Source organism: Geotrypetes seraphini, chromosome 2, assembly GCF_902459505.1.
Source record: "Geotrypetes seraphini chromosome 2, aGeoSer1.1, whole genome shotgun sequence".
In the NCBI taxonomy this organism is placed as follows: Eukaryota; Metazoa; Chordata; class Amphibia; order Gymnophiona; family Dermophiidae; genus Geotrypetes; species Geotrypetes seraphini.
Window position 1 is genome coordinate 249,787,741 of NC_047085.1, and position 13,684 is coordinate 249,801,424.

Here is a 13,684-nt window from a genome sequence, read left to right on the forward strand (position 1 = left end):
TGCAGATTGTCCAGAAAGATCTTCTGGACTGCTGTGCGCAGGTGGAGGACCTGGAAAATAGGTCTCGGCGCAACAATGTGCGGATCCGGGGGGTCCCGGATACGGCAGAATATGGAGACGCCACAGCTGTGGTGCAGGAGATCTATCGCTTTTTGATGGCGGATGGGGGAGCCGTGGATGCTACTACTGGGGGCCTGGAAGTTGATCGGGCCCACCGCACGCTGGGTCCCAAGAATGGGGACTACCCGAGAGATATCATTGCATGCATCCATCGCTTCCCTGATAAAGACCGAATGGTGAAGAAAGCCCGAGAATTGGGGGTTATTCCTTGGAAAAATTTGAAGGTGGAGATATTTCAGGATTTATCGTCTATCACTCTACAGAAGCGGCGGGAGTTCCGGCCGCTGTTGGAGGTGCTGAAGAAGAACAATGTACGCTATCGCTGGCTCTTTCCCTTCGGATTGTTGGTGACTTTTAATGGGGTCCATAAGCGTGTAACGACAGTGGTAGAGTTACAGGCCGTGCTTCTGAAGGAGGGCTTGATGGCCCCTGGCGATTCCGTCTTGAGCAAATCACCGACGCTGAGGTTGGAGCGTTATCAATGGAAAGCGGTGTCACAGAGGAAGAGAGGAAGGCAGAGTTCCCGACCTGAGGGGGGAGACGACCGACCGGAGAGTGGCGCCTGCTGCGGACACCTGACGAGCGGATTGAGCATGATGATTCCTGATTCCAGATGGGCTCTGGAATTTGGTGTGGACTCTCTGATATCACTGAAGGATAGTATGTGTGTGGGGGAGTGTACGGTGGGGAGCCGGGGGAATGGATGGAGGGGAACTTGTTGAATGGGGGATGAGAGATTGTGGGGGGGGAGGTACATGGGTGGTGTCTTTATGGAGTGGTGGGGTCACTTGAAGTCTTGGAGGGGATGAGGAGAGAGGGAGTATGGGACTGGAGGGGAGGGGGGTGGGGCAGACTGGGTGGGTGGGTGGGGATGGGGGGGAGGGGCTGAGATGGAGGGGGATTGGGGGGCTGCGGGGGATAGCAAGGGGAGGGGAGGGGTTGTTGAGCACGTTCTTCATGGTTTGGAATGGAGGGGGCTAATGTTTTACGTGTGGGTAGCCTGAATGTTAAGGGGCTCAACATGCCACGTAAGAGGCAATTGTTATTGAAGGAAGTTAAACGCCTCTGTTTTGATATTTGTTTTGTTCAAGAAACTCATTTTGTGAAAGCGGGGGAAAAACTTGTACAATTCCGGGATTATCCCGTGAGGGTCTGGGCTTCAAATAGAGTGGAGCGGAAAAAAGCGGGGGTGGGGATTTTGTTTTCCCACAAGTTGAAGGTGGTCCTAGATCGGGAATGGAGGGATGAGGGTGGGAGGTGGATTATCTGGACTGGTACTGTTGATGGGATACGGGTAACGCTGGTTAATTTGTATGCACCTAATTCTCAGCAGGGACAATTTTTTGAAACTCTCCTGTCAAAGATCTTATCAGCTAAGGTAGGACATTTGGTAGTGGGGGGAGATTTTAATTTGGTACTCAATCCGGATTGGGACTCCACGGGCAAGGGGGGTGACAGACTTAAGGGCGATAGAAAATGTCTAAAGAAATTCCTGGACGTCCTTAATCTGGAGGATGGGTGGCGGGTGCAACATTGGTTGGGTAGGGACTACACTTTCTACTCTCCTGTGCATGAGGTATACACTCGCATAGATATGATATGTGTGGATAAAGGCTGGGGGGGAAAATTGATAGACACTAAGATTGATACCATTGGGTGGTCTGACCATGCCCCGTTATGGATGGATCTGAGTTGGGGAGGGCCTCGGGGGGGAGATACGTATTGGAAATTAAATGATACCCTACTGGGAGACCCGAAGATAGTGCAACAGCTGGAAACGGGGATCTATGATTTCTTAGAGTTTAATAATGTGGACCAGTTCTCCCCCATGACGATCTGGGAAAGTCTAAAGGGGGTTTTACGGGGGGAGTTGATCTCTATAGCAGCCTATCAGAAAAAGTCCCGACAGCGGGAGGAATTGCAGCTCCGGGAAACGCTTCGTACTTTGGTGGATCAACATAAGAGGGGACAGGGGGGACCGCAACTGAGGCTCCGGATCCAGGAAACCCGAATGGCTCTTGGGAAGTTGGAAGATGAGGTGGTTAAATTTAATCTTGAGAAGTTGAGGCTTAAATATTTTGAAACGGGGAACAGGGCGAGCAAACTTTTGGCTCACAGGGTCAAATTACAACAAACAAGGGGTAATATTCTGGCTATTAAGGAGCGGGATGGTAAGGTGATTACTGACGATGTAGGCATACAACGGCGGTTTAGGGAGTTTTACCAGGAGCTTTATTCACCAGAGCTTGAGGGCTCTCTGGGGGAGAGCCAAACCTATCTACAAGAGTTGGGGTTACCTACTCTATCTAGCTCAGACGCTCTGGGGCTGGAGGAGGATATTACAGTGGAAGAGGTACTGCGGGTGATTCGACATTTGAAGCCGGGAAAATCCCCTGGGCTGGATGGATTTACGGGGTTGTTTTATAAAAAGCTTTCTCCCTTGGTTGCACCCTTGCTAACTAGATTATTTAATTCCCTGAAAGAGGGGGAGCGCTTGCCTTTCTATATGCGATTAGCAGGGATTACGATAATCCCTAAGCCGGGGAAAGATGAGACTATGTGTGGCAGTTACCGTCCTATATCGTTGTTGGGTATTGATACTAAAATCCTGGCCCGTATCTTGGCTGATCGGATGGCGACCCATATGCCAGACCTGATCCACCCGGATCAGGTGGGGTTCATAGGAGGACGTCAAGCGGCTGATGGTATTAGGCGGGTGCTGAATTTGGTGTGGGAGGCTCGAAGATCAGGGTCTCCCTGGGTGGCGGTGGCGGTGGATGCCGAAAAGGCGTTCGATCGGGTGGATTGGACGTTTATGGAGGCTGTTCTCCGCCAGATGGGATTCGGATCGCGGTTTATTTCTTGGATTCTTACACTCTATCACACCCCAATGGCCTGTGTTAAAGTTAATGGGGTCTATTCCAAGCCATTTGAGTTACATAGAGGAACTAGACAGGGGTGCCCGCTCTCTCCCCTGTTGTTTGCTTTGGTGATCGAGCCCTTGGCACAGAGCATTCGTCTTTCACAGCAGGCGAGGGGGGTACAGGTGCAGGGGGTCGAGCATAAACTGTCCCTTTTTGCAGATGATATTTTGGCCATAGTGGAGGGGTCGGAGAGATCGCTTCTGGCCTTGCGAGATTTGATGCACGACTATGGGAGACTCTCAGGCTTTAAAGCTAACTTGTCTAAGACGGAGATCTTGAACATCTCGGTACCTCAAGGATCGGTGCTGGGACCGCTCCTGTTTAACATATTCATTGACGACCTGGAGGCGAGAACAAAATGCGAGGTCATCAAATTTGCAGATGACACCAAACTATTCAGCAAGGTTGAAACCACGGTTGACTGCGAGAATCTCCAAAGGGATCTTACGACATTGGAAGAATGGGCGAAAAAGTGGCAAATGAGCTTCAATGTAGGGAAATGCAAGGTCATGCATATAGGGAGAAGGAACCCGATGTTCACTTACAAAATGGGGGGATCAATGCTAGGGGTCAGTAATCTGGAAAGAGACTTGGGAGTGATGGTAGACACGACATTGAAGGCGTCGGCACAATGCGCCACAGCCTCGAGGAAAGCAAACCAAATGTTAGGTATCATTAAGAAGGGTATCTCGACCAGAACGAAGGAAGTCATCCTGCCACTGTACCGGGCTATGGTGCGCCCGCATCTGGAATACTGTGTACAGTACTGGTCACCGTACCTCAAAAAGGACATGGCAATGCTTGAGGGAGTCCAGAGAAGAGCAACTAAACTGATTAAGGGTATGGAAAACCTTACATACACTGACAGACTGAAGAAGCTGGGGCTGTTCTCCCTGGAAAAGCGGAGACTCAGAGGAGATATGATAGAGACCTTCAAGATCCTGAGGGGCATCGAAAAGGTTGACAAAGACAGATTTTTCAATTTGAAAGAAACCACAAGAACAAGGGGTCACTCGATGAAATTGAAGGGGGACAGGTTTAAAACAAACGCAAGGAAGTACTTTTTCACACAGAGGGTGGTGGACACATGGAACACCCTTCCGGAGGCCGTGATAAGAAATAGCACAGTACAGGGTTTCAAGGATGACCTGGATAGGTTCCTGGAAGACAAAGGGATTGAGGGGTACAGATAAGAGCAGTGGAAGGTTTAGAGATAACTGTAGAGGTAGGCAATAAAATTAGTCAGGGACCGCTGACCAGGCAATATGCCTGATGGGCCGCCGCGTGAGCGGACCGCTGAGCTGGATGGACCTCTGGTCTGCCCCGGCGGAGGCGACTACTTATGTACTTATGTACTTATGTACCGGCAGAGGAGGCTCTGGAACTGCAAAGTAGAGTCCCCTTCCGCTGGGTGAAGGGTCCTATTAGGTATCTGGGGATCCTGCTTGGGGTGGATTGGAATACTTTGTTCTGCCATAATTATCTTCCTTTGGGTACGGCTCTGAGGCAGGACCTTGATAGATGGGACCCCTTATACCTTTCCTGGATGGGCAGAATGGAGGTGGTGCGTATGATGGTACTGCCCAGATTTCTTTATCTCTTTCAGGTTCTGCCTGTAGAAGTTCCTAAAATATATTTTACTCGCTGGCACAGGTCTCTTTTACGCTTCATATGGGGGGGAAAGCGTCCCAGGGTGGCGAGATATGCCATGTTCAAATTTAAGGAGGAGGGAGGCTTGGGGTTGCCCAATTTGGAATTGTACTACCGGGCGGCACAGCTTAGGGTGGTTGTGGATTGGCATGCGACTCCGGCCAAGCTATGGGTTCAGGTGGAGCAGGGTCTCTTGGGGGGTCCCAGGGACATCCATGCTTTGTCTTATCTACCGTGGGTGGGTTTAAGGGAGAAGGAAATTGCTGCTATTTCTAATCCATTTATACGGTGGACGTTGCGGGTTTGGGGGGGGGGCCCTTAGGAAATTGATAGGTAGGGGAAGGGGACTACATTTTGTGCCTATTAGATATGCGGAGGACTTCATACCGGGTAGGGAGGGGGGAGTTTTTAGCAGGTGGGAGCGAGGGGGGCTGAGATGTTTTGGCCAGCTGTTGGAAGGGGAGCACATCCGTGGGTTTCCTGAGGTCCGAGCCTCTTTCCACCTGGAACAGCGTGATTTATTCCCCTACTTGCAGGTAAAGGATTATGTTATGCGCGTTAAGGCGGGGGACCTCACCTCCTATGAGCGTTCGAGGTTTGAAATGTTGTTGGGGGAACCGGTGCGTCGGGGATGCATTTCGCTCCTTTATCGATTACTACTAGCTGACCCAGATCAGAAGACATCCTATATGAGGGCTTGGGAACTAGACTTGGGGCTCACATATACGAAAGAGGAATGGGAACAGATCGCACTGCGAATACACCACGTGGCGGTAGCTCCACAATTGGTGGAAAATGCTCTTAAGCTTTTGGTGCGCTGGTATGTTACCCCGGTGGTGATCGCCAAGATGAGTACCTCGTGCACAGGAGAGTGCTGGAGAGGGTGTGGTCTGCGGGGAACGTTCTTTCATATGTGGTGGGAGTGCCCTCGCATTGTGGACTTTTGGACCCAGGTGTTCCAATACGTGGGGCGTCTTATGCAGTGTCCTTTGCTGCTAAGGGCGGAAACTGCTTTGTTGGGGGTACTCCCCGGGGCAGTGGAGGACGCACAAGACAAGCTGATGCGTCTTGCATTTACGGCGGCTAGACTAGTGCTGGCCTATCATTGGAAGAGTCCCACGGTACCCACGGTAGCGATGATGCGAACGAAATTGGGATGGGTGTGTGAGAAATTCCGGCTTTCAGCTCTACTTACACGCCAGAGGCGACAGTTTGAGGGTCTGTGGGGTAGGTTCCTGGAGGTGGAGGGGGGCTCTGAATTTCCTGTACTGGAGTAAGGGCTGACTTGTTCCTGCTATGGGACCTCCTTAGCCTCTTGGGATACTACCCCTTCCCGTCTCCTCTATAGGTGCCTCTTGTGTTAGGGGGGGGGAGACTCGGCTTCCTACTGGAGCTGGATATCATGGCCTGATCTACGGAGGAGGGGAGAGGTAGGGATAGGGAGGGGAGGGAGGGGGGAGGGGTTCTGGCGGGGGGGGGAGGGGCATTTCACTTTATATTCACTGTATTTTTGCTTGTCTGGTTCTGCCATATTGTTGTAACGATGGCTAACAGTGTTTAAATAAAGAATTACAAAAAAAAAAAAGATAAGCCAGCTAAGCCAACCTGGGGAGGTGGGTGGGTTGTGAGAATATCTGCTTGCTGTACCTGGATAACACCTGTTACGGTAAGTAACTATGTTTTATCCCAGGACAAGCAGGCAGCATATTCTCACATGTGGGTGACCTCCAAGCTAACCGGAATGGGATGGTGGAAGTGTTGGCTTTTAGGAAAATAAATTTTGTAATATAGACTGGCTGAAGTGCCCATCCCATCTGGAAAAGGATTCCAGACAGTAGTGAGAAGTGAATGTATGAACTGAGGACCAGGTGGCAGCTTTACAAATTTCCTTAATGGGAGTAGATCTGAGGAAAGCCACAGAAGCTGCCATAGCTCTAATTTTGAGGGCTGTGACACGACTCTCCAGTGCCCGTCCAGTCTGAGCATAACAGAACGAGATGCAGGCAGCCAGCCAGTTGGAAATCGTTCTCTTGGAAACAGGATGTCCCAACTTATTTGGATCAAATGAAATGAAGAATTGGGGAGATGTTCGATGAGGCTTTGTCCGGTCAATTTAGTAGGCCAAAGCCCGTTTACAGTCCAAAGTATGTAAAGCGGTTTCTCCAGCATGAGAATGAGGCTTAGGAAAAAACACTGGCAGAACAATTGACTGATTAAGATGAAAGTCAGTTACAACCTTCGGAAAAAACTTTGGATGTGGATGCAGAACCAACTTGTCATGATGAAAAGCTGTGAAGGGTGGATCTGCTACTAATGCTTGTAACTCACTGACCTTCCTGGCAGAAGTGAGAGCAATAAGGAAAACCACTTTCCAGGTCAAGTACTTGAGATGAGCTGTGGCCATTGGTTATCAAGCTGGAAAGTACCACATTAAGGTCCCAGACAGCAGGAGGAGGTTTGAGAGGTGGTTTAACATTGAAAATTCCCTTCATGAATCTGGAAACCAAAAGATGAGCAGTGAGAGGTTTGCCCTCTACTGGTAGGTGAAAAGCTGTAATAGCACAGAGATGAACTCTGATAGATATAGATTTGAGTCCAGAGGCAGACAGAGAAAATAGATAATCCAACACCAATTCCACTGCCAAGGAAGTTGGATCATGATGATGATGAAGACACCAGGAAGAAAACCTAGTTCACTTTTGCTGGTAACATTGTTGAGTAGCTGGTTTCCTGGATGTTTCAAGGATTTGTCTAACAGGTTGAGAGAGATGCAAAATAGATGGATTCAACCCGAGAGAAACCAAGCTGTCAGGTGCAGTGATTGCAGATTGGGATGCAGAAGAGACTCCTGATTCTGTGTAGGTAGAGTAGGAAATATTGGAAGAGGTATGGGTTCCCTGGAGCTGAGCTGAAGTAGAAGGGAGAAGCAATGTTGCCTGGGCCACCGTGGCGCAATGAAAATCATGGTGGCTTCTTCTCTCTTGAGCTTGGAGTTCTCAACTTGAGAGGAATTGGAGGAAATGCAAAAAGAAACAGGCCCATCCAATCCAGGAGAAAGGCATTTGCTTCCAGCCGGAGAGGAAAGCCTGGAGCAAAACTGGAGCAACTGGTGATTGTGAGGATCCACAAACAAGTCCACTTGTGGAGTGCCCCATTGAGCAAAGTTGGAGTGGAGAGTCTATTTGTGAGGCTGAAGAATTCTGCTGAGGTTGTCTGCTAGGGAATTCTCTCCTTGAATGTAGACAGCCTTCAAGAACAGATTGCGAGCTGTCGCCCAAGTCCAGATTTTTTGGGCCTCCTACCACAACAGGATAGAGCCCGTGCCTCCTTACTTATTTATATAATACATTGCTACTTGGTTGTCTGTGCGAAGGAGGAAGACTTGAGGGCAGAGGAGATGAAAAGCCTTGAGGGCATAAAACATCGCTCTGAGTTCCAGGAAATAGATGTGAAATTTCTGCTCCTTGGCAGTCCAAAGACCCCAAGTCTGAAGATCATCCATATGAGTCCTCCAGGCATAAGGGGATGTGTCCATCGTGATCACCTTGTAATGAAGGGGGCAAGTGAAAAAGCAGACCTCTGGAGAGATTGGAAAAGGTCATTCATCATTGAAGCGACTGCAGAAGAGATGATATCACAGATATATGTTGCGATAGACGATCTTGAGACCACTTGAGACCACTAGGAAGCAAGGGTCCACTTAGGAGTGCGAAGATGTAGTCTTGCCAGTGGTGTTACATGGACAGTGGAAGTCATGTGGTCTAGAAGAACCATCATGTGTCTGGCAGAGATGGTTTGAAGAGGAAATAGTTGCTGACACAGATGTAGGAGAGCCTGAAGGTGATCTGGAGGGAGAAACGCTCTCATGAGAGTAGTGTCTAGGATGTCCCCGATGAACTGCAGATGTTGAGTCAGAATGAGATGTGATTTGGGGAAGTTGACTTCAAATCCTAGTAGCTGAAGAAAATAAATGGTCTGAGATGTTGCTTGGACCACTTCCTGAGAGGATACAGCCTTGATCAACCAGTCAGTCGTCCAGGTAAGGAAAGACTTGGAAGCCGTGAGAGCGAAGAAATGCGGCTACTACAATCAGGCACTTTATGAATACTCTGGGAGAAGATGTCAGGCCGAATGGAAATACCTTGTACTGGTAATCACGGTGCTGAATTTGAAAACAAAGCTATTTCCTGGAAGCTGGTTGAATTAGAATATGTGTGTAAGCTTCCTTGAGATCCAGAAAGCATAGCCAGTCATTCTAAATGAGGAGAGGATAAAGCAAGATGAGGTATAGCATCCTGAATTTCTCCTTGACTAGAAATTTGTTGAGAGCTCAGAGATCCAGGATGGGTCTCAGTCCTCCGGTCTTCTTGGGAACTAAGAAGTAACGGGAGTAGAATCCCTGCTGCTGCTGAGAGAGGAACTTCCTCAATGGCATTCAGCAGGAGAAGTGATTGAACCTCCTGCAGAAGAAGGGAGGACTGTGCAGGGTCCAAAACAGACTCTTTTGGAGGATGGTCTGGAGGCAGGGTTTGAAAATTTAGAGTATAACTCTGACGAATGATGTTGAGGACTCAGAGGTCTGATGTTATGAGCTCTCACTGATTTATGAAAAACTGAAGATGACCTCCGATGGGCTGAGGCAAGGTCTGTAGAATGGTGACGTTGGCTATGCTCTGAATGAACACGTCAAAAAGGCTGGGTTGGTTTCTGAGGAGCAGCCTGTTATTTTTGAGGTTGTTGATGTGGTTGTTGCTGTTGCCTGTGCTGAGACTGAGGCTAGGCTATAGGCTTTGCAGCAAAATGTCAATGATATGAAGATTGTGGCCTAAAGGGCTGTTAAGGTGGAGGCTTTTTCTTGGGCTTGACCAGTGTCCCACTTGGTCTCATGGGCAGACAACTTCTGGGTAGCCGTATCCATTGAGACACCAAAAAGCTCATCCCCCAGACAAGATACATTTGCTAGTCGATCTTGATGATTCATGTCTAGCTCCGACACCCGAAGCCAAGCTAGACATCGCATAACAACTGCCATTGCTGCCGCACGTGAGGTGAGCTCGGTGTCATAAGTGGATCTAACCATATACTTGCGGAGCTGAAGCAAGTCGGTGATGAAGTGCTGAAAAGCAGGAAGTTTACGTCACGGGAAATATTTTATGTAGCAACTTGTTTCACAAGATGTTTCATGCAAAATGAAAATTATAGTTGCCAGACCGGTTGGCTAACATGGCATTTTGATAGAGACGTTTGCCAAACCGGTCCATAGCTTTGCCATCTCTGCCAGGAGGAACAGAGGCATAAACGAATGCTGACTCCACTACGAGAGACTCATGTGGCAACTGCGGTTTATCAAAGCCTAGGATAGGAACCACTCTATACAGAGTCCAATTTGCGAGAAGCCACCGGGATGGTCAGAGGTGTTTCTAAGTTTTTATAAAAAGCTTCCCTCAGGATATCATGGAAGGGAAGCTTGAGGAGTTCCTCGGGTTGCTGATAATAGTCTAAGGCATCCAGGAATTGCTTTGATTTTTTAGAATCAGCCTCTAAGGGGGTGGATAGAGTCTCAGACATCTAGCTGAGAAATTTGGCAAAAGATGACTTTTCAGATAGTAGCCTCTTGAGAATTATGCCGAGTAGAATTATCTTCTGAGGAATCCTCATCCTCAGAGAGGAGCTCCTGCTCAGAATCCCCCCCAGAGATCCGAATCTCTAGTAGTTCGGGGTCGGTGTCGAGCAAATGGTACCAAAGGCTCCAGATGTTTTGACTTCTGCAATGCCTTTCCGGACCACATCGACACCGTCTCAGGTAAAGTTTGTGTGGAAGATGATCAGTGTCGAGAAGTCTTTGAAGTCGGTTCCCGCACCAGAATAGACGCTGCCACTGGAGACTCTTGAACAGGTGCTACTGGTGTCGATGGCTCAGACCGGACCGGCACCAGAGGAGTCTATGTCGACATGGGAGTCGATGTCGGCAAAAGCAGCTGAAATTGCTCTTTTAATTCCTGCTGGAACAATTCCCTTATTTGCTGCTGAAGAGTGAGCACCGATACTGCTGGCTTTTTAACCGGTACCTTCGGTGCCGCTCTACGCTCCGGTGATGAGGAGGCCGATGTCAAGGTACTCACCGGAATTGGAGTGGAGCATTTTTTGGGGTGCCTCGAGGTCGGAAGGACTTGACTCACTGCTGCAGTGACCTGAGGGCCCGAAGAAGTTTGGGGAAGGCTTCTTAGCCGGCTTACCCACTGCATGCGACACCGAAGAGTGCTCCCCCGAAGTCGAGAGTTGTGGTGTCGATTTGAACGGTGCTACCAACGCTGGGACTGATGTCGAGTCTCCTTCTATGCCGGCACCGAAAAGAAGTCTCTGCTGGATGAGGCGATTTTAAGTGTCCTCTTCTGAAGCGACGAGCAGCGGAAACAAGTCTCTGGACGGTGCTCAGGCCCCAGACACTGGAGACACCAGCGATATGGATCAGTTATTGAAATGGGGCGAGCATAACGTCCACACTTTTTAAAACCCGTTTGCGGATGGGACATTGATAGGAACATGACCTCGGCAAAATCAAAGTCTGTTGCCAAGGTGGAAAAGTATGCCCCACCGGGCTGAACCTGTGAGAGAGAAAAAGTAAAAATTTTTACTTACTTTTTTTTTTTTTAGAAAACAAATATGGAAAAAAACAAAAACTGTTAAAAAGTCAGAGAACCGCGAGAGCGGGAAGTTTGCAGAAAAAAGATTTCAACAATCATTGAAAAGATGAGTCTTCTTAGCTCCACGGAAAATAAGAAACTGAGGGAACTCGCGACCTACGTCGGGCGGGAAGGCATGCGCATGCACGGTTGGGCTATCGCAAACTTTCTAAAAACTTAAAGTGGCGATGCACTTTTAAAGTGGTCCGTACAGGGGCTCCGTCGGTGACGTCACCCATACGTGAGAATATCCTGCCTGCTTGTCCTGGGATAAAGGAAGCAACCACCCAAAGCCCCAAAGCCGCCATTTCAAAAATAGTTTTCAACATAATGTTCATTCTTCAATCCTGAGATCCCTAAGCATCACACACCCCTCACTAGGGAAGGCTGTACACCTGATTACTTGTGCCACAGCACTATCCACTTTAGGTTGTTCTAAAACCTGCAGAAATTCAAGTGTCAGTAGATAAAGATTCAACATAGCTTTAGAAGATTGCAAAGAGCTTTCTGGAGAGTCTCACTGTGCTTGAAGCAGCCCAAGAAGCTGTGGATGAGCCAGGAAAAAAGCAGACAGCTCCTTAGAGTGGTCCAGGACAGAACACCGAGAAGTGGAAGGAAGAGGATCCAGTTTATGCTCTTTGAGAACATCAGCAATTTGAAAGAGCTGGCAACTGTATGGTCATCCCCCAGATCCGGACTTACAGGGCGACAAAGGTGACTAGTCCCAACAATGGTATCAGTCTGATCTAAAACAGAAGCAGAGACATGACATCTGATTGGAAACTAATGCAATCGAGGTCCGCAACAGCTAGACAAGAGGGCAACTGAACAGGAAGCTGCGCCACTGGTGTTAACAGGCCTAGACGGCACCGCTGTGTCCACCTGCTGCACTGAACATGCTGGATACATAGAAAAAGCCTTCTAGAGAAGCTGGATAAATTCTGAAGAAAAGTCACAGTTCAAATCCATGGCAAGAAACTGTTGAGATACATGCGCTCCACCACAAGAGTCTCCCGACTTGGAATGCTGACGTTTTGCGCCAGGACTGTTGGACTAAATTCTTTCCCGAAGTCACGGACCCAGGTTGGCTCCCCAGCCCGTGAGACCGTGGAGGAGGCCAAATTCGAAGTTCCTGCCTCCTCCCCCTGCGTGCTATGGCTCCCAGTACATGGATGCTGATCCAGCGCCAACCTAGTGCAATCACTACACAAATTCAATATATTAGAGGCTAGGGAGCCCATTCCAAATGATTTTTTTAAATCAAATCGAGGGGATTTTGAGGCAGAAAACAAGGTTAGAAAAAAGATCGACTTTAAAATTCAAGTTGGCAGCCGTCACGAATTCACATCAAAAACGGCACAAATAAATTTCTGAAAATAAAAAATAGCGATGTGGGGTTTGGGGAGGTGGGTGACCTGAACCCTACCCACAGAAACTGTGAAAAATGGATTTTAAATCATGTTTTAAGCCACCCCCGAAGTTCACATAGGAAATAATGGAGGTACTCAGTCTCTGCCTTTTTGCCTGTCAGTGATTTTCAACAGCTGAATGGAGAGAAAGGATTTTCTGCCTCAGAAAAACCTTCAAATGCACAGGATGGAATATCTTCAGACTGCCAGCCGGCCAGAGACAGACCCCAACCAACGCCCCCAGGGATCCTCTGCCACGCAGTTGGGGGTGGGAATGGCAGCCTGTGCCCTGAAATCTGGGTGGGTTTATATCCAGATGCATACAGCCTACGCTAGAAACCTGTGATGGAGTCACTGGCCAGCAGACTTCCATGGGAAAGGACCCTGCACACACAGCAGGCTGGCTTCACAGATCCACCAAAGTTTCTCTGTGAAGCTGCAGTCCGGCTTTGCAGGACTGCGTCCTTTTCTCCGACAGCGGACCACTGGGGAGGGGTCTCAAGGTACTGAAGCCACTGAGAAATGAACTGAAGTTTAAATGAACTTGCGAAAAAATAATAAACAGAAGCAGAGCAACAGCAAAAGACTTCTGCTCGGACTACTTGAAGAGTTGAAAAACTAAGGTAATTTACTGATTTTCTCACTAGGGGGATTGCAGCATGTGCTCAGAAAACATGTGAATTCTGCAATACTCGGACTGCGCATTAGGATTGAAAACCTAGCATATGGAATCTGGAAGGGCCATAACAAAATTAAAAATTGAAGTCATTTTCCCTCTGAAAGAAGGGTATACCCTCTTTTTGTGTACCTGCAGCATAGATATTACCTAGCTGGACTCTTCTTTGTCCATGGATATTCCTATACTTTGGACTGCAACTGAAGGTTCCTTTAAAATTTT